At 39.3% G+C, this 18814-nt stretch overlaps 1 protein-coding gene across 19 annotated transcripts in view; it reads left to right on the top strand.

The window, feature by feature from the left end:
• Positions 1 to 238: 238 nt before the first annotated feature.
• The window catches only part of PHF21A (PHD finger protein 21A), a 191645-nt gene continuing 173069 nt past the window's right edge, over positions 239 to 18814 (top strand). For 6 of the 19 annotated variants that reach the window (XM_059068419.2, XM_067037188.1, XM_059068420.2 and 3 more), the window contains exon 1: positions 239 to 776. The gene's annotated coding sequence lies outside the window, so the exon portion shown is untranslated. Of the gene's footprint in view, positions 777 to 1918; positions 2047 to 2972; positions 3032 to 18814 lie in introns of those variants that run through there. The other 13 variants (XM_067037183.1, XM_067037181.1, XM_059068415.2 and 10 more) reach the window with 6 other exon arrangements.

The raw sequence follows: 18814 nt of genomic DNA, 5'->3' as shown, positions 1-18814 counted from the left end.
CCGGCCGCCGTACAACTCCGCCCGGCGGCCCCCTCCCTCCCCGCCGTGCCCCTCTACCCCGGCGCCTCCTCTCCCCCCGCCCTCGTCCCCGCTTTCCCAGCCCCAGTCCCCCTCGCCCGGCTCTCGGGAGCGGCGGGGGCGCGCACGGCGGCGGCGGGCCGGCGGGGCCGCGCGGCGGGCTCCCGCGCGGGCGAGTGTGTCTGGGCCTGGGCGGAGGGATCCCCGGGCTGAGGCGGCGGAGGTGCTGCGGCCCGGGGCCGGGTGGTGAATGGGCTGGTGGTGCTCGCTGCTGCTGCTGAGAGGAGGAGGAGGAGGATGAAGAGTTGGGCTTGTTTGTCTCCCACAGTTTCTCTCCTGCTGCTCTGATTTTCCCCCCACATTCCGGCCCGGGGCCTGTGTGTCTCTCCTGGAGGAGGAGGAGGATCCAGTTCCTCCCCCCACCCCCTCCTCCCCACCCCCCCTTGCCTGGGGAAGAGGAGGAAAGAAACAGCCCAGAGAGAGAGGGAGAGAGAGAGAGAGTGAGTGAGAGAGAGAGGGGGAGAAGAGGAGAGGAGGAGGAGGAGGAGGAGGAGGGAGAAGGGAACAACCTACCATCTTAACACACTAATATCTAAAAAGTGCGAGAGGCCCAGAGCAGCAGCAGAAGCAGCAGCAGCAGCCCCAGCTTCTTCCCTCCCTCCCCATGAAGAAGAGTTCCCTCCTCCTCCTCCTCCTGCTTCTCCTGCTGAGTTCCTGCCTCCAGCTGCCAGGGGGGACAGCCAGCCAGCAGCAGGAGGGTGCAGTATCCCAGCTTTTCCATTCTCTCTTCTCCTCACTCTCCTCTCTTTTTTTTTTCTGGAGTAGCTCTATTTCCCCTCCCTCCCCCCTTCCCCTTCCCCCTCCCCCTTCCCTCCTTCTCTCTCTGTCTCTCTCTCTCTCTGTCTCTCTCTCTCTCTCTCTCTGTCTCTCTCTCTGTCTTGTCTCTGGTGTTTGTCTCTGGGAGGTACAGGGGCTGCTTGCTTGGAGTTTGTTTTGGGGGGGAGGGAGGGGGAGGGGAGGGGTGTGTGGGAGGGAGGAGGGAAAGGGGGGTGTTCTCGGCAGGACCCCCTCAGTCAACTTGAGATTTGAGCAGTAACTTCCCCTTCGGGGCGCCCCCCTGCGTGCCCTTCCTATTCCTCCCCCCATAAAAAAAAGACAATGGAAAAACCTCGTCTCCCCCTTCCTCCCCTCTGCCCTCCACCCCTCCCCAGGATAAATTGGAAGTAAGTTTATGAGCAGCCTCGGGAGCCTGGGCGCTGAGTGCTGGGCCGGAGCGGGTGACAGAGGCGGCGCACCGGGGGTGGCGGGGAGGGGGCGTCACATTGTCCCGGCGGGGGGCCGGGGAGGGGGCCGCCGGCGGGGGCGGGGGGCGCGGAGCCTCGTCCGCCCCCTTGGGCTCTCCCTCCGCCCAGAGGTGGTCGCCGGGGCTCTTTCACTACCCCCTCCCCCCAGGATGATGTCGGGGGGAAGTTTTTATTATGGTTATTTATTTAATTTTTTTTTTTTTTTTTGAAAACCATCTTGTTTGGTGACTGAGGGATCTGGTTTAAAAAAAAAAAAAGCTGCGGCTGCTGACGCTGCCGGGCCCGAGTGTGTGTGTGTGTGTGTGTGTGTGTGTATGTATGTATGTGTGTGTTGGTGCATTTGTCTTGGGTGGCCGGAGCAGCGTTGGGGAAATTCCGCTTATTCTTCTTCTTCTGCAACTTGTTATTCCGGAGAGTGTGCCAGCACCCCTCACCCCGGGGCCGGTCCTCCCGCACTCGCCCCCGCATCCCGCGGCCGCGGGGCGCCCCCGGGACCCTGCGCCGGCCGGGGCCGCCAGGCCGCTCCAAGAGGGGCCGCAGCAGCCCCTCCCCCGCCCGCGCCCCCGCCGGGGGGAGGGGCGCGCGGAGTGGGACTCTTTCCGTTTGGTCCAGCCCCGTCGTGCACGCAGTTCCCAACACTTCTCGTCATCCTCTCTTTGGTCTCTTTATTCTGCTGAGCGGTGCTGTTAGGATTTCTTTTTTTCCCCTGACCACGTTCGCGATGGTGGGTAGCAGCAAGGTGGCCCTGGCAGGGGAGGGGTTGATGTCGAGATTGGGCACCGGGGGAAGAATGTCTCCTTTCAACTTTGTGACTTGCACCCCCGGAGAAGGCCACACGCCGGTTGTGGGGTGCAGATGTGCTGAGAGTGATTTCTGAGTAGTTGAGTTGTTGAGATGAGGGGTACGGCTGCTAATGGTAGGCAGGTTTTGTTTTTATTGGTGAATCTGGTGTCATCATATTCCGGTCATATGTTGAAATAGTCTTTGTTTAGGTCTTGAAGTAGAGGATCTTACTTTTCACGTCCACATTGTGTTGTTTTTAAATGATGTCTCTGCAAGTATGGCTTTCTAGAATTTCAAATGTGAGTTAAGGTCCGGGCTATGCGGGCCTCAGCACTGGCCTTGACAGTGAACTTTGTGACTGTGTTTTGGATTTCAAAGATTTGCCCCATAACTGGGGTGCGAGCTGTGCATTTTTGTTAATAGTAGGTGTCAGGAATGTAGATGCATGAGGTGGGGACGTTAGAGAAGGAGGAACATTTATATATTAATAATTGATAGCTGAATATTACAAACAGATTAATTTGGGCTGATGAAATTTTTTTTTTTTTAAGCAGGTATGCACTCTAGGAAACCTTTTCATAGGCACATTTTTTAGGGGTTCTTTAGGGCACAGAGCCTGAATATCTCCTTTTAGAGAGGTTACTCACCAACATCTGTAGCTTCATTGAGGGCCTGATAAGGGGACTGAAACTGGGGCTATGACATCTAAGTGTACTTTTCAGTGTTTATGTTGTTTGTTTACATCTGGTGTTCACTCACGTTTGGGCAGTGGAAATAAATAGGTCAGATTTTCTTTCGGTTTTTGAAGACTAGCCCTCTCCCCCCCCCCCCCTTTTTTTAAGTTTCACAATTTACTTGGTTTCACAGCATTGTAGGAAACTGTTACTACATTTTTACTGGAAATACTATTATTCATTTTGATTTTGGTAAGTTCTTTTCTATTCTTTTTTTCTGTCTCTGTATATGGAATCTATATCATGGGCTCACAACTGGCTTATTAAGGGTCATTTAAAATGTCTGAAGAATGCATTTTAAAATCTCAGGACACATCTTTTGATGGCAAAGAGGAAATTTTTGTGTGCAGTTATGCTCATGTTTATGAAAAAAATTTCTGCACTTAAAAACTTTTGTAGATATACAACTATCCTTAAATGAAGAGCATAGTAATAGTGCAGAAAATTAGCAAAACACAAACTTCTGGCTAACATGTTAAAAATATTTCAGGTGTTTTTCTCTGTCATACTTTTGCTTGTCTCAACGTAATAGTATTTGCAATGACTGGCATTGCTTGGATGGTCTTAATAGTCTTTTGCTTGAGTGCTTCTGAAGGCTTTTTAACAGAGTTTTTAGCTAATTTTGCAAGCTTTATTTAAACATGTTGCACTTTCAATTCAGGTGGGTCTTTATGGAACTGGAAAAGTAATAAATTAAGACTCCTGCCTATGCCAGATTTTATTTTTAAGAGGTATAAGTGATGGATGGGGCCCTATTTCTTTTAGCTGTGAAGGGTCCATCCTTTTTCCCATTCAGTCATCTGGAAAGAGCTGCCTCAGAAATACTCTTCTTCTGCTTACATGAAGAACTCTAAATGCTATCCAGCAGGAGGTGCTGCAGCAAGATAAAGGAAATCTGTGAATTTTGAAGGTCTTGCTACTTATTACAGCTCTACTTAGCATCAACTAAGCAACAGGATAAACACCTTAAAGTTCCAGAAAGATTTTAAGTCCATTGAAAAGTTCCATTTGCCATTTGAAACAAATTTTTGACTGCTTTTTACCTGCTTATAATATTACACAAAGTAGATTGCTTATTGTGGATAGCTTACGGATGCTGCCCTGAGGTACAGAGTGCTGTTAGAATTATTTTAGTTTGAAGAGGGATTATTCTCATATTGGTGAGTGGGGTGTTGAACACATTTTTAAACATTATGTGCAATGGATGACTATAAACAAAAGTAGTTGGTATGACTTGGGACTTTAGGCTTTATGGTCATCCCTATAATGTTAATACAAGTGGGATACAGAGTACTTGAACTATTAGAAAGGGAGATATTGTATGGAAAAATTTTTAGACTGTGTTTTTTTCCTCCAATTTATGGACAGTGATCCTAATAGATAAATTCTTAGGCACTCAGCGTTATAAATACATATGGTTGATGTATTTGAGTTGGCCTCCAAAGACTGAGATTCTTGAGCTAGAAGTAAAGTTCTGTCTGTGGGTATGGGTCATTGCTGATATGTCCCTTAGTAACACTTAACAATAACTGCATAAAGATGAAAGTATTTTTGTAGCATTTATAGCACATGTCCTTTGAAAGTCTGTTAGTGTTAGGTGAATTGATTTATCACTGGAAATATCACGCTACTGTGGTGGCTTGTAAAGTTTTATGTCAAAGTTTAAAAACTTGGGAATGTGTAGAAAATTTGATGAATCTGCTTTGAATTTTGTTTGTTTTTTAGGAATAATACTGTACTTTTTTCTCAATAAGATCAAATGAGATAATACATGTGAAAGTTCTTTGTAAATTGTCAGAAACTGTGCAGATGTTAAGTTGTTGAGATAGGTGGCTAATTAATACATGGACAGAAGCTTCTGTCTTTAAAATACTAACTTTCTCCATATCATTTGGGAAATGAGTGCATTAAAAGTGCACCCAGAACACTTTATGAATTTTTTTTTTTAAATACTGCTGTGGTTACCAAAAAGCTCTTTGTTACAGTTTTGAAGCTTTGTTTAAAAAATGCTGCCTAGGCAGTTTCCCTTAATTCAAAAAAAAGATCATTTTTCCTTTTGTAGATCCTGTGAAATGTGTATCCCCTGTTAAAGTTTTTGTTCATTTCACCATTGATGTGATAATAGTTGATTTTAGTGATTATTTAAGTTCCCGGATTCTTCTGTAGACTCTTATTAACACACAGAGTAACAGATGTCACAGTTAATATTTTGATTGTTTTGACTGATCCTGCTAACTTTCTGAAAAATTCTTACTAACTAAACCTTTCAAACTTGTTTCAAAGTGAAAAAGACATATTTGTATGCATTAGTATTAGGTACGTGTGTGTATCATTTTTGTTTTTCTAATTTAGAGGGATGCGTGAGGAAATGACTACTCAAATTTAGAGGAGTGCACTGAAATATTTTTTGTGTAAGAATAACCCAGAAGTTTAAAACTCAGAACCTTGAGTTCTGGCCTTCTTAATAGACTCTGCTCACCTATTTGGACTAAGGTAAAATGACACATAGATAATTGGGAGTCCCTATGTTTATGAGCATATCAAAAGATAGAGTACCCTAAATTTTAAAATTGACTGCTCTTTATGAAATAACATCCATTAGAAATGAAATGTAGAAACTTGCTTCTGTGAAGGGTGAGAAAAACATTTAACTGTTTAGATAAAAATGAAACCTCTCAGGGTAATATTAACGTTTTCATCCTGCAGATAATGAATACTAAAGCTTTTTTTGAGGAAATACTGACATTAAGATTATATTAATGTGCTTTTAAATTTTGTATACTTAGTATTTTATTGCCAAAGTCTTTTGTATTTAATTAGTATTCAAAGGGAGAAAAGGAAGGGATTAAAGTTTTAGGTCTCTAACCTTTGACAGAATTCCTTTATATCTATATTCAGAGCTGATTTCTTGAAACATGTTTGAATTTTCGTATTAATTTGTCATGGGACATATTAATGATTTATGTTGAGTTCTCAGAACTTTTGTACATGGGCTTAGTAGGCCCTAAGTATTCTTTAGGAGCATAGCAGTGTGTTTTGATCACTTTAACTTTACCAGGTGTGTATTTTTGCTGCTTTGAGGTGTTTTGTTTTGTTTTGTTTTATTTTTAAAGAGGTAATACATTAACACTGCATTAAAAGTATTGTAGATAATTATTTCTGAAATAGCATATGTTTCCTTCTTTGTATATTTGTGTGTATATGTGGCCATACTGTTTTGTAGGCTTTCATATCATCTTATTTGTGTATTGAATTTCTGAACAGTTATCTTTGTGAGAATGCTGAAATAGACCTTTAAGAATAACTTTTATATTGCTTGTCTATCAATTGAGTCTTAAACTGGGATGGTGGTGAACTCTTCCCTTTTAGAGATAATATGTGAGTTTCAGTCATCCTTTGGGCTTTTCTAAGGCAACTTTCTTACACTGGACACTTGTTTGGCAGTTTGAATGCCTCTCCGCTTCTCTCCCTCCAATACACTGCAAACTGTACACCCCCCACCCCCTTGCTAAATAAAAAATAGTGAGCGGGTCTCGGCTGAAGGAAACTATTCTTTCTTATATTTTGGAATCATCTATGGAAATGTTTTTCTGCTTTTTAAAGTAGACAAAAAAGTGAACCGGTAATTTGGAAATAGGAAAGGGATGGGGCCTAACAGGTTGATGATCTAGGCTTTATTTTGACTCTGTTTGTGGGCCTAGGGGAGAAAAATAACTTAAACACAGAAGCCAGAAAGATGGGGTTTGTTTTATTGTTTTGGCTGCATTGAGAATACAAACTGTCAGTACTTGAGGAGAAGGAGCAGCAGAAAGGAATTGATTTTTTTCTGCTGCAGATCCAAGTATTGTTAACCATGTGCATCTCTAAAGCGGCATACTTACGTATTAAACAGTAGTTGATTCTTTTACTCAATTAACAGTCAGAACCCTAAACTCTTTTAAAAAATTTTAAATAAGTACCAAAAACTTCAGAGTTAATGACAATAATTTCCTGATAAAAGTGGGTGATAGTAACCATGGCAACTGCTATCTCTGGCCTTATGGACAGTATGTTGTATTGATGAAGCTTCAGATCCTATAGTAGCCTGTCACTTTTATGGTGAAATGTAGTAGCTTGTGTTGCAGGTGATTTTTAGATGGATTATGTTAAATTTGCGTGCCAGTTTATCTTTCCTTGTTAAGAATTTCTTGGACTGTATTCCACAGCATGTTTGTGAAGGTGCTGTTGCCTGAAAATAACCCACCACCTGTGTTAGGCCTCCTGATGCAGATTGCACTTAGTTCTTTCCCAGCCTACTCCTTCAGTCTTGCAGAAAATAGGGGTGTGTGTAGAAACTATATACATAAATTACAGCTCAAAGTTGTCTACTTGGGTTTGAACATGCTATTGATAGCTTAAAACATTTTTTTTTGTTTTTTTTTTTGGAAGACCTCAGTGGATGAGAGAAATGGAATCCCCCCCCCCCCCAGTGTTCTTTTCACACGTGTGTGTGAAATGAAGGGTGAGGAGTGGAGGGGGTAAATATTGAGTAAGGACTTGACAAAAGAGGAACTTAAGTATTATTCGTATTTTTGTTGTTGTGTGTGTGTGATGGTGGTATGTGTATAACTATAAGAATACATTTCCTAATGGGCAGTATTAAAGTACGGGAAATGTTTTCTTATGAGAATTTCCTTCAAGAAAAATTATTTATAAAAACATAACTTGAAAGACTGTTAAGAGAAAAGCTGGTAAAACAATTAAAACTTTTTTGGGGGGTGGGGAATAGAAAGCTTTGAAACTGATCAGACTTTAAAAAATTGTTTTAAAAATTGTATCTTTAAATATAATTTAAAAATAGTAACACATCTTTTTGCTTTTTAAGGATTTCTTTTATATGCTTATCCTGTATAAGGTTTTTCTAATGTGAAAATGTTGATCTAAATGTTAATTGATACTTTTTCCAGTATATGCTAAAGAATCTGTGCTAGGGCAGAGAACAACCAAATTTTATCTGGATTTGACTAGGCCCTGATAGGAAGATCTAGTCAGATTGTGCTAGATAGTTCAGTTTCTTGAAACTTGACTGTTATAAGGGGAAGTGGTTTACTTACTACAAGTCCCAAGATGCATTGCATTTTTGGCCTAACTCCAGAATAGAGCATTGCATGCTGGGACCTGTAGTTGATTTAAACAGCACAGGGAACCCTTCTCTCCTGTCTACTCCATTTTATACACAGCTTCCCAAGCCTCTAAGAACTTTCTGCTAAGTAAAGTTTGATTGTGAATATCATGGTTATTATGCTGCTGATATTCTAAAGTGAGTCTTCAGAAACACCCTAGTGTATTAGTTTACCTTAGATGAGTTTGCTGTTTTTTAAAATCAGTTACTGTAAGATTTTTACATGTAAAATAGCATACGTATGTGTATATAGTCAAAACTTGACTTCGCAATTGTAAATTTTTTTTCTCTGTGATGATATAGGTCCCTATAATTACAGCATTAACTGATTGCTAGTGTGGGCATTAGAATTAGACGACTATTATTGGGGGGCCGGATATGTGTGCTGTTCTCTTTTCTTTGAATGGGGACAATTATTCAGTAAAGTTGGACGGAAGGGGTTTTTTGGTGCCAGTATTTAAGCTCAGAGTTTTTTATTCTTCTGTAATGATTGTCAACATCTTGAATCTCAGTATTCTTAAAATGGAAGACAGAGTCCTGAAAATAAATGTGATTTTAGTGTAAATTTAATACTCAAAGGTATAGGCTGGAAGGTAGAGAAAAAGGGAAGGTTTCTTTAATAATTTGTTTATATTTTCATTTGTAAACTTAAATTTCTGTCCGTCTGAGGGTTCTAATACTTTCACTTTATTAACTACTGTCAGTGTTGCTGCAGGGATTAAATGTTAAAATCTGTGAAAGTGCTTAGCACAGTTCCTGGCCCATAATAAAGCCTCAGTAAATGTTTATAGAGTTAGCAATAGTAGTAGTAGTAGTGGTTATTGTTATTTTAAAAAATATTATGCTTTACAGTTTTTCCTCTCTTTTTACTTTATTACTTGATCAGAAACCCAGGCTGTTCTAACAAGGCCTTGAGATTTTTGGCCTATGGTAATGATGTGGCAATTCCCTAGAATTTTTTGCTGTACTTAAAATGTCTTTGCATCTCAGTTTCTCCCTCAGTGATAGATACCCGAAGTCAGACAACCAGCCAGTAGCAGAATTTTCACCAGGATTCAGCTCTGCCTATTCAGTACTCTTTGCCACTGTGCCATGGCCTTTGGTTGACTTTGGAACATTCAAAAGATAATGAAAATTTCTTTGTTAATAATGTTTGCACTGTTAGAACATCCAAACTAGTTGATTAATGAAAATAAGATGCTGCAAAAATGTTACTCGTGTCACAGTGTATGTAACCTTGGAAAAATTCTGTTGTGTTTAGAAGCATGAACCAGTCTGTCACCACAGTTCACAGTGTTACAGGATTGATGTATTGGAGGCCAGTGAACAGCCCCAGAAAGAAAATGTAGTTTCAGGTCTGTGGGTTGTACTTAAAATGTTAGGTTCAAAGAAATCATAAGTCTTTATATTATTTTTCTCGTTAAGGACACTAACTTCTTTTAGGCTCTTGAGATTGTTCAAGGATATTTTTATCTGCATGGCTTTTAGCTTTGCGAGATGGGAAAGGGACACCTGGGAATACTGAAAAATGTAAGCATAAGTTGTGGTTTGTGTGCCTTAGTTTGAGTGTATGTAGAATCAGGGAAGTGTCTTTCTTATCTGCTTTGCCAGTCTCTATTCTAGCGGAGTTCCTCAAATGTTATTGCTGAGGGCTGCTGTGTTTGTTTAAGAAAACTCTGCCTTTAGTAGTAATTATTTAAGTACTTGTTTATACAACAACGCATTCCACTATAACAATACTAACCTTTTTTTCCTCACAAATGTGAACTGAAACTTGTTAATGTTTGTATACTAGACATGAGCTAGATTCTTTAGCTGTGTCATAAATTTATGGTATCTGGTCTGATGTTCTTCCACATTATGAATGGTTTTATTTATTTTATGTTAACTCATCTTTTCAAGATGTAATATTAAAATGAAATTAATCAGTGGTTACAAAGTTGTTAAATTCAAAGGGCTGAATGTAAGGGAGAAAATGGTCTCTGGTATTAATTGGCCAGTACAGGAAGTTTGGATGAATTCTGTTCTACATTTTATAGTGTGCACACTTGTGTGATTCCTGAAATACTGTAGTTAGAAATAAGGAGAGGAAACAAGGAGAGTAAAAGTGGGCATCCATGTGTAATTATCTGTAGAGTTCTCTGACACACCTAAATTATTGAGCACAGTTTTCTGTCTTTTTTTAAATGAAATGTCTGAGACCAGTGTAAATGAAATGGTTATGATGGTGTCAGAGGACCTGGCTTTAAGACCAGTCCTGTCACTAGCTGTGCATTTGAGAAATTCATTCTAGCTGGGCTTTAGTTTTCCCAGTACTGTAGTAAAATGGGGATAATGGTAAAAGCCTGCTTTACTATGCTGCTAAAAGGATTAGATGAGGTGATACTCATGAATGTACTTTATAGACTAAAGAAGTATCAATACATATAAATTGAGTTTTTAATCACTAATAGATGGCTGGATTTTAAGATATTTGTCTATATTGTGTTAACAATGTTAATATTCTTAAAAATTTAAATATATGAGTTAGAATCATAATTGGTGATCTAGATCCCCCTACCCTCCCACCATGGCCAACAGACAAGTTCTTTTTTGTTTTTTTTTTTAAGTTTATTTATTTATTTTAAAAATTTTATTTATTGATTTATTTATTTTTGGCTGTGTTGGGTCTTCGTTTCTGTGCGAGGGCTTTCTCTAGTTGGGGTGAGCGGGGGCCACTCTTCATCGCAGTGCGTGGGCCTCTCACTGTGTGGCCTCTCTTGTGCAGCACAGGCTCCAGATGCGCAGGCTCAGTAGTTGTGGCACGTGGGCTCAGTACTTGTGGCTCACAGGCTCTAGAGCACAGGATCAGTAGTTGTGGCGCACGGGCTTAGTTGCTCTCCGACATGTGGGACCTTCCCCGACCAGGGCTCGAACCCGTGTCCTCTGCATTGGCAGGCAGATTCTCAACCACTGCGCCACCAGGGAAGCCCAACAGACAAGTTCTTAACATGTGTTTACAGTGTAGTTCTTGACAACATGCGCTGATGCCTTTGTGTGTATATATCATATATATAAAAATATCACAAATGTACTGGTGTGTTACAATAATGAAAAGTTTCAATTATGGGTTTTTATGTTGAAAAATATTTTTATGTGTTAATATACAAACATACACAAATATACATATTTGTTCTTAGAGAAATGGCATAGGTGTAAGACTTTAAATATTCGGCAAGTTGTGAACAGTTTTTGTATTTTAAAGTTATCTGTTATAATATTATTAATAATAATTAACATTTGCTGAGTGTTTATTATGTTTAGTACTAAGCCTTTTTACATAAAGGATATCATTTAATTTTAATCTTTACAGCAATATTCTGAGGATTTACTGTTATTATTCTACACCCATTTGACAGATGAGGAAATGAAGGCTTCCCTGGGATAACATAGGTAGTAAATCACACAATCTTACCTCAAGCCCAGGTTTGATTCCAGAGCCCCTCCTCTTACATGTCTATAATGCTGTACTAAACTGTGCAATTCCCATAGAAACCTAGCAAGTGAATTACTAAAGTTTTTCAATCTACTGAAATGGCCGCAGCTATGACATATCATTTTAAGACTGTTTCATCTGATTTTGGTTGGGTTAGGTTGAATGTTTTGGAAGTAGTAAGCACTGGAATGGATTGGAAATGAAGGCATTTGGGATAGTGTATGTCCTGTCCATCATTGTATGCCCATTGTCAAGCGCAGTGCCTACTGTGGAGTGGGGTCCAATACCTATTTCTTAAAGGTTGGAATTTGGGCACAGGAGCATGATAGGTTATTTTATACATTTTTTTAGTAGGTGCAGATAGATTACATTGGCTATTTCAATTAGTCCTTATTTAACTATCAACATTTTAGAGCGTTTGATGGTAAGTGTCCTTTCTTTTAATATTTAATGTTATTTTAATACTTTAAAAATATTAAAAGGCAGAGCATCGGAGTTATAAAAGTAATACTTGCAGTATAGATATGTGTAAAGTAGCAGACTAAAGTTATCCCATTCTCACCTACTTAAAATTTTTCCTGTGCATTTAACTATATATAATGTATATGAATTTTCAAAATAAGTAGAATTATACCATAATACTCTCTTGAAGTTTACTTTTTTCAGGTGGCTATTTAAAAAACTTGCTTGTTTTTGAACATAAGGCTCAGGTGGGAAATGGGAGTGAGGTTGGAAGGAGAGAAGTGGGTAAGATTTGTACATTAAGTTTATAAACCTAGTGCTCTAGACTGATTATTGCCTATGGGGCAAAAAGCATTTTAAGTTCTTTTTACTTGCACCTAATGCCTTAGAAATGGCCATTGTTATTTTAAAAATTTTAAAGTCTCAACTGATGTAAAATGACAACATTGTTTTCTGTGCTGCACAAGTAATTTAGAAAGTATCATTTCAGAATTAAATTCTGCTAGTTTATTCTGGTAGTTATTTATAAAGAGATCAGTTGTGGTTTCAGATAACTTTTTTTTTTGAACTGGTAGTTTCTCTTCCTGGTTGTTAGGAGGGATTCATTCAACATTTTTACAGTAAAGTAGAGTTTTAAAACCAAGAAAATGCTTGTGCTGTTTTAATTAATAGCGGCTCAAACCAGTACTGCTTAATGGGCATCCAGATATCCTGCCCAGGAATTAGTTCTTCATATGAGTAGTGTTGGTGGAACTCACCTTCATCCCTATCCCTATTTACTCAGCCACCTTCAAATGCTATACTGGTAACCCAGCATTTTTCTTCTTGCGGTACGCCGGCCTCTCACTGTCGCGGCTTCTCCCATTGCGGAGCACAGGCTCCGGACGCGCGGGCTCAGCGGCCATGGCTCACGGGCCCAGCCGCTCCGCGGCATGTGGGACCCTCCCGGACGGGGTGACGAACCCGCGCCCCTGTATCGGCAGGCGGACTCTCAACCACTGCGCCACCAGGGAAGCCCCAACCCGGCATTTTTTAAAGCAGTTAAAAAAAAGGAAAAAAAAAAAGTAAATTATTGGAAGTGCCGATAATTTATTGAGTGCCAATAATTCATTTTTCTGGTGTTACATATATTATAAAAAAAGCATACTCAAGACCTTATAATCTGCATTAAATATCTTTTGATTCTGGCTTTGAGAGTTTTGACTTGTTGATAAGGTTATTCATAATTCACCTTTGTAATTTTTAAATTAAAAATGTTTATTTCATAGGTAATAAGTTTTTCATTATAGAAGTTTAAAAAAAATTCTTTCTAATTTTAGGATGCGCTCCTATCTAAGGTGATTTATACTTCTTTAGACCCGTATTTAGTGAAGTGCTAAAGCGTGGCCTTAAAATTCTAAGAATTGGATCTGGTAGGGTGTAGCAGTTAACTAGTTTTAACAAGCCATGTTAAGGTTATTTCTTGTTGGTAGCATTCATGTGTGCTTTTCATTTTGTGTGGCTCAGACCATGCCCTAGACAGTATTTTATTATTTCTCATGATAATTTTATAAGTGTACAAATGGCTCAGTTCATGTCATGGACGGTAAAACTGAGGCAGAGACAAGAATTTGAGTAAGTTAATAGCAGAGCCTACTTTTCTGACCTTCTTATTCTGGTTTTGGTCTTCTTAACCTGTAGTATCCAAACTTTTAAATATTATGGACCCCAGTAAATGTATACTTAGATATAATTTACTGAACCTAGTATTTTGTGTATGTTATAAAACATACAGGAAATTAGAAATTTTTAAAAGGATGAGATTTAAAAATGTAATTTGTGTATCTTCCCACGGTCCTCTTCTTTCCCCCGGTGGGCACACCCAATTGGAGACCAGCAGTCGAGATACACTATTCTTCTGCAGAAGAGGTAGCCATGGGGACACCTGGAGGACCGTTGGTGCAAGGTGTGGGGCTTTTAAGTTGGAGTGATCTTTTACAGCTTTTTAATTTTAAAGAAACAGCCTTTCTTTCTGTGAAGGCTGAATGGTTGAGAGTAAAGGCCTTGAGAGAGGTTAGCTTAAAAGACAAAAATATAGGCCTTATTTGTTTTCTTCAGAGTTGTCCAAAGGGAAAAGGCTGGCCTACCCTGACAGCTCCTGCTCCCACTATGGAGATGGCAGTGGCTTTTTCTGTTGTTGTCAGGCAGTTTATAGAACGCAGGATAGCTTGGTAAGCGTCTTCTCTGTGCCTGATATGACGTAACATTGTGGAGTATGCAGCATGCATGTTAAATACAAGTGGTTGTATTTGGCTTGTTGCTGCAGCATTTTTGAGGCTGTCTTAAAAAGCAATTATCACTCGATAGAGTTGGATATGTGCAAATTATTGAAATCATCATTTCATGAAGACCAAACTTTGTAACTTGAATTATCCTGTTTAGTATTTGTTTACCCCCCACCCCCACCCCAGAGCAGAATTCTTTTTCTGAAAAGAACAGATGCTGTTAGCTTATCAGGACCTGATACTAAAAAGCCCACAAAAATCTTTGTGCTGCTTATTTTCTTTATTTAATCTATATGCAAAGCATATTGTAATTATTGCTGTTAGAGGGTTTTAAGGTGATGGTTCCTCCCCACCCTTTTTGTGCTCAGGGGAGATAGATCAGGAATGCCAAATTGACAACTTGGTATAAAGAAATAATGACCACTGAAATAAAACAGGAGTTCAAATAAAAAGCAAACCAGATACAAATGTAGAATGAAAATATCTTTTAGTAAAATGTTAGCATGCTGTACTTGGAACAGATGCCACATTAATTCAAAAAAGAGCCCAGAAAATGTGGCAACTTTACGATGTCAATGGAGGGAGCTGCAGTAGTTCCTGTTCTCATTGTGTCAGGTTCTTAGTACCTCCAGGTCCAGTCCTGTTTTTCTGTCTATTTATTTTCTGTACATATTACATGTTAATATACAGATAGTAAATCCATGCTTAATATTTTTGTTATTAGTTAAATACATTGTCATATTAATAGATATTAGTATAAAAGCCCAATAACTTGTAATCCAGCAGTAATGATTCTTGTTTTAAATATGCATATCAACATTTGTAGAATCTGAGGCAAAAATGGGCTTTTCTACGCACCCTTCAAGGCACATTTATGATAATAAGGTAGTCTAAGAATTGAGACTTTCAAAGAGGCTTACTGCTTTTTGAATGTAGAATTTGGACAAGTTACAAAATTATGAGAATTTTGCATTTTTTTCTCATTTAAATTTGTAGTTATCATTGGACATTTGTTACGATTTTTAAGTAGCTTAGATTCATTCATTCCTTTTACTGTGTTTTTTATGGTGTTTGGGAAAAAGAAGAAAGGGTGATGGAAGGGTACTATGCACACTTGGGTACTTCCAGAGTGACATTCATTTTATAGAAGATTGCCCAGGGACGTCTCTGAATTGCCTGTAACTTGCAGTGCATGGTTAGTGTGTCTGGGTGTGGAGGGAGATGGGCTGGGGGCTCTTAACCTGATTTACAGTGTGCCACTTCCTGAGCAGTGCAGTGATCTAATCACTAGGGGCATATCTTCTGTTCCTGTAAAGAAGTCTGGTGCGCATGCTTAGAAAAGCACTACTAGTTTTCTCTCAGTCAAAGCATGAAGGCTTACAATTTACTCATTTTGTGAAAAGATTAAAAGTTTTGTTTTCATGCCATTCGAGACAAGGGAAGTTTTTAGCATGGCAGTAGAGCACAGTGGTTAAGAGTATGGGCCAGTCTGCATAGGCTCAAATCCTGTCTTTGCTCTGCGCAATCTGGATTTGTATTATAGCTCTGTGACAGTGGCCAAATCACTTCACCTGCTGTGTCTCTGCTTCAGTTTCTTCATCTGTAAAGTATGAATATGTAATAGTACCCTTTTTTTGAGGTTGTTACAAGGAATAAATAAGTGCCTGACACGTAGTAAGCACTAAATAAATGGTAGCTATTGTTAGCTATTATTACTTAACCTTAATTCTAGATTCTTCTTCTCTTCTCAAGGCTTGAGACAAATGTTACATAGTGGGGAAAGAGCCTGAGCTTGGAGGTCTGACCTGTGGTTTGGAATCTTAGTGCAACCACTTAAAGTTGAGTGTGTGACCCTGGACTAATTATTTAAGCTCTTTTCAAAAAAGATTTCTCCTGTACATGCTGTATGACAAGCACTGTGCTGTTCACTTGGACTTCATTTTCTTTACTGATGACATAGGGATGCTAATACTAACCTCTTTGGGTTGATATGAAGATAAAATGGGGAAGTCTTAGGATACTTTATAAGCAATAGCTGCCATTATCATTGCTATTGTTACAGTCCCTCTAAAAGTTTATGGGAAAAGACTAAATATGGAACAACTTAGGTAGAGAGGAGAGTTTTCTTCCTGAAACATCATTAGAAAAGGTATGGATGGGAAAAGTGATTTAATGAGTTGTTTGTGAAAACTGCTGAGAGAAATATAGAATACATGGGAGGGTGTCAGTTATTACAGAGACTTTAAAAAGTATTTTCAGGGCACTTTATTAAAACTCTTAGTGATAAAAGATTTTTTTGCACCAAGATACTGGTGTTTACAGTAGGCCACTTAGCACCAAGGTGGTAGTAGATAAGGCATTATAACTCACAAGTTCAAAATACTAATCAGCTGGTCAGTCCATTGGGTCTGTGGCTCAGGACAAATTGCTTGTGTTTGTTTAACCCTTGAGAACATATGCTTGGTGTAAGAACTAATGGAAACAAATGTAGAACCCCAGAGATATAAAAGTGGCATACAAATGCTTTATAGTAATGATAGACACAGTTTATTTGCCTTCTGATTTTGAGCATTTTTTCCTTTGTGAAATTTCCTCTCATCTGGTGCCTAGTCTTTTCTTACAGTAATTGTTATTTTCTTTCTATATTTAATCATCATATGTTACCTATATTGAGCCTAGAAACTGGGCCTGAGAGCAAGCAGGTTGATTGTGAGAAAAGCCACACTTTAAGTCTCTGCCTTACAGTGATCTCAGAATTAAGATATTTTTGGTAAAGAATTTGAGTTTTTAATATATTTTGAGGTTTTCTAAATGTATTTTTGAGTTTTCAATGTATTCATTAGTATGTAGGTATCTGTAAGTGTATCTATAGGTATGTATGTATCTATCTGGTAAGTGAAACCAGTCATTGAGGGAAGGGGAATGATCATTAAGTATGAAATATAATTAATCTTATTCATTTACTGTCAATTTATTTTTTTTTATTTATATTTTTTTTATTTTTTATTTTTTGTGGTACGCGGGCCTCTCACTGTTGTGGCCTCTCCCGTAGCGGAGCACAGGCTCCGGACGCGCAGGCTCAGCGGCCATGGCTCACGGGCCCAGCCACTCCACGGCATGTGGGATCTTCCCGGATCAGGGCACGAATCCGTGTCCCCTGCATCAGCAAGCGGACTCTCAACCACTGCGCCACCAGGGAAGCCCCATTTACTGTCAGTTTAGATCTGAAACTTTTTTGGTCTTTGGTCTGTATAGTTTTTTTCCTGAGATTCAACAAGTGTGTTTGAATATAGTAGATGTTACCACTAGTGAGCATTTGAGTTAAAAATAGAATAATAGGTTCCATTAACCTTTTGTTCTCATTTACCCAGCTGCACCATTTGATAAAGGCCTAGTAGGTAGATAGAAGTATTTAGTATATTTTATTTTATTATTTTATTTTATATTTTTAAATAAATTTATTTATTTATTTTTGGCTGTTGGATTCGTTGCTGCGGGCTTTCTCTAGTTGCAGCGAGCAGGGGCTACTCTTCATTATGGTGCGTGAGCTTCTCATTGCAGTGGCTTCTCTTGTTGCAGAGCACGAGCTCTAAGTGCACAGGCTTCAGTAGTTGTGGTACACAGGCTTCAGTAGTTGTGGCGCATGGGCTTAGTTGCTCCACGGCATGTGGGATCTTCCCGGACCAGGGCTTGAACCCGTGTCCTCTGTATTGGCAGGCGGATTCTTAACCACTGTGCCACTAGGGAAGTCCTACTATATTTTATTTTGTCTGTGTTCCTCAAACATTGTTTCTGCTTTCTGAGCAGAAATTCCAACAAGTTTGTTTTGATAAAGTGCTGTACTTTAGCTCAACAGATATTTTTAAAAATAAAGCAATTTTAATTTTTCAATTAATTAAAAAATTATAATACTATGAGTAAGTAAAGCTTTGTAGTTTTAGAATTAGCATAGCATGTGTACTGTGCTTTCTTTATTTCATCTGGCATGCAGGGCCTATAAAAGTTGTTTCTCTTGGGTGAATGGAATTGTAAAAAGTTTAGAAGTGTATTTCATTTTAACAAATATAGGAGTTAGCAGTGGACCCTACAGCCTCTTTGGGGTTGATTTAAAGAATTACACAATTTTGAAAATCATTTTGTCCCTGCCTGATTTGTAAAAGGTGGGCTACTTATGACAGGGCTGAACTCCTGTTACACTTGTGCAGGAACCTGTCCAGTTCATGATGCGTTAGCTACTTTGTAGAGAGATGCTGCCGTCGACCCTCCATTGCTTTTCCTCTCCCCTCTTCTTTACAGTCTTTTATGTCTGTATTGTGCCTGTGCTGTTCCCTGTCTGCCGTTCACCACTCCCTCCAAAGCAACCACCTTCTTACTCTATTTCTCTTCAAAACAAAACGTCATAGTAATTATTAGTTTTTAAACAGAGAGAGAGCTGTTATCAATACATTAAGGCTTAACAGTTTGTGGACCTCTCCATTTTGGGCCCTCAGCCAGGATTGGATAATAGCTTAAAATCACTTCCAAAGTAACTTAGTATTTGTGAAACATTTCATGTCTGGACTAAGGGAGAGAATAGAAAAAGACCTTTTTACCTCGAAAGTTGCTGTATTTTC

Source organism: Kogia breviceps, chromosome 7, assembly GCF_026419965.1.
Source record: "Kogia breviceps isolate mKogBre1 chromosome 7, mKogBre1 haplotype 1, whole genome shotgun sequence".
NCBI classification, from domain to species: Eukaryota; Metazoa; Chordata; class Mammalia; order Artiodactyla; family Physeteridae; genus Kogia; species Kogia breviceps.
This window is presented reverse-complemented; position numbering and strand designations above follow the sequence as displayed.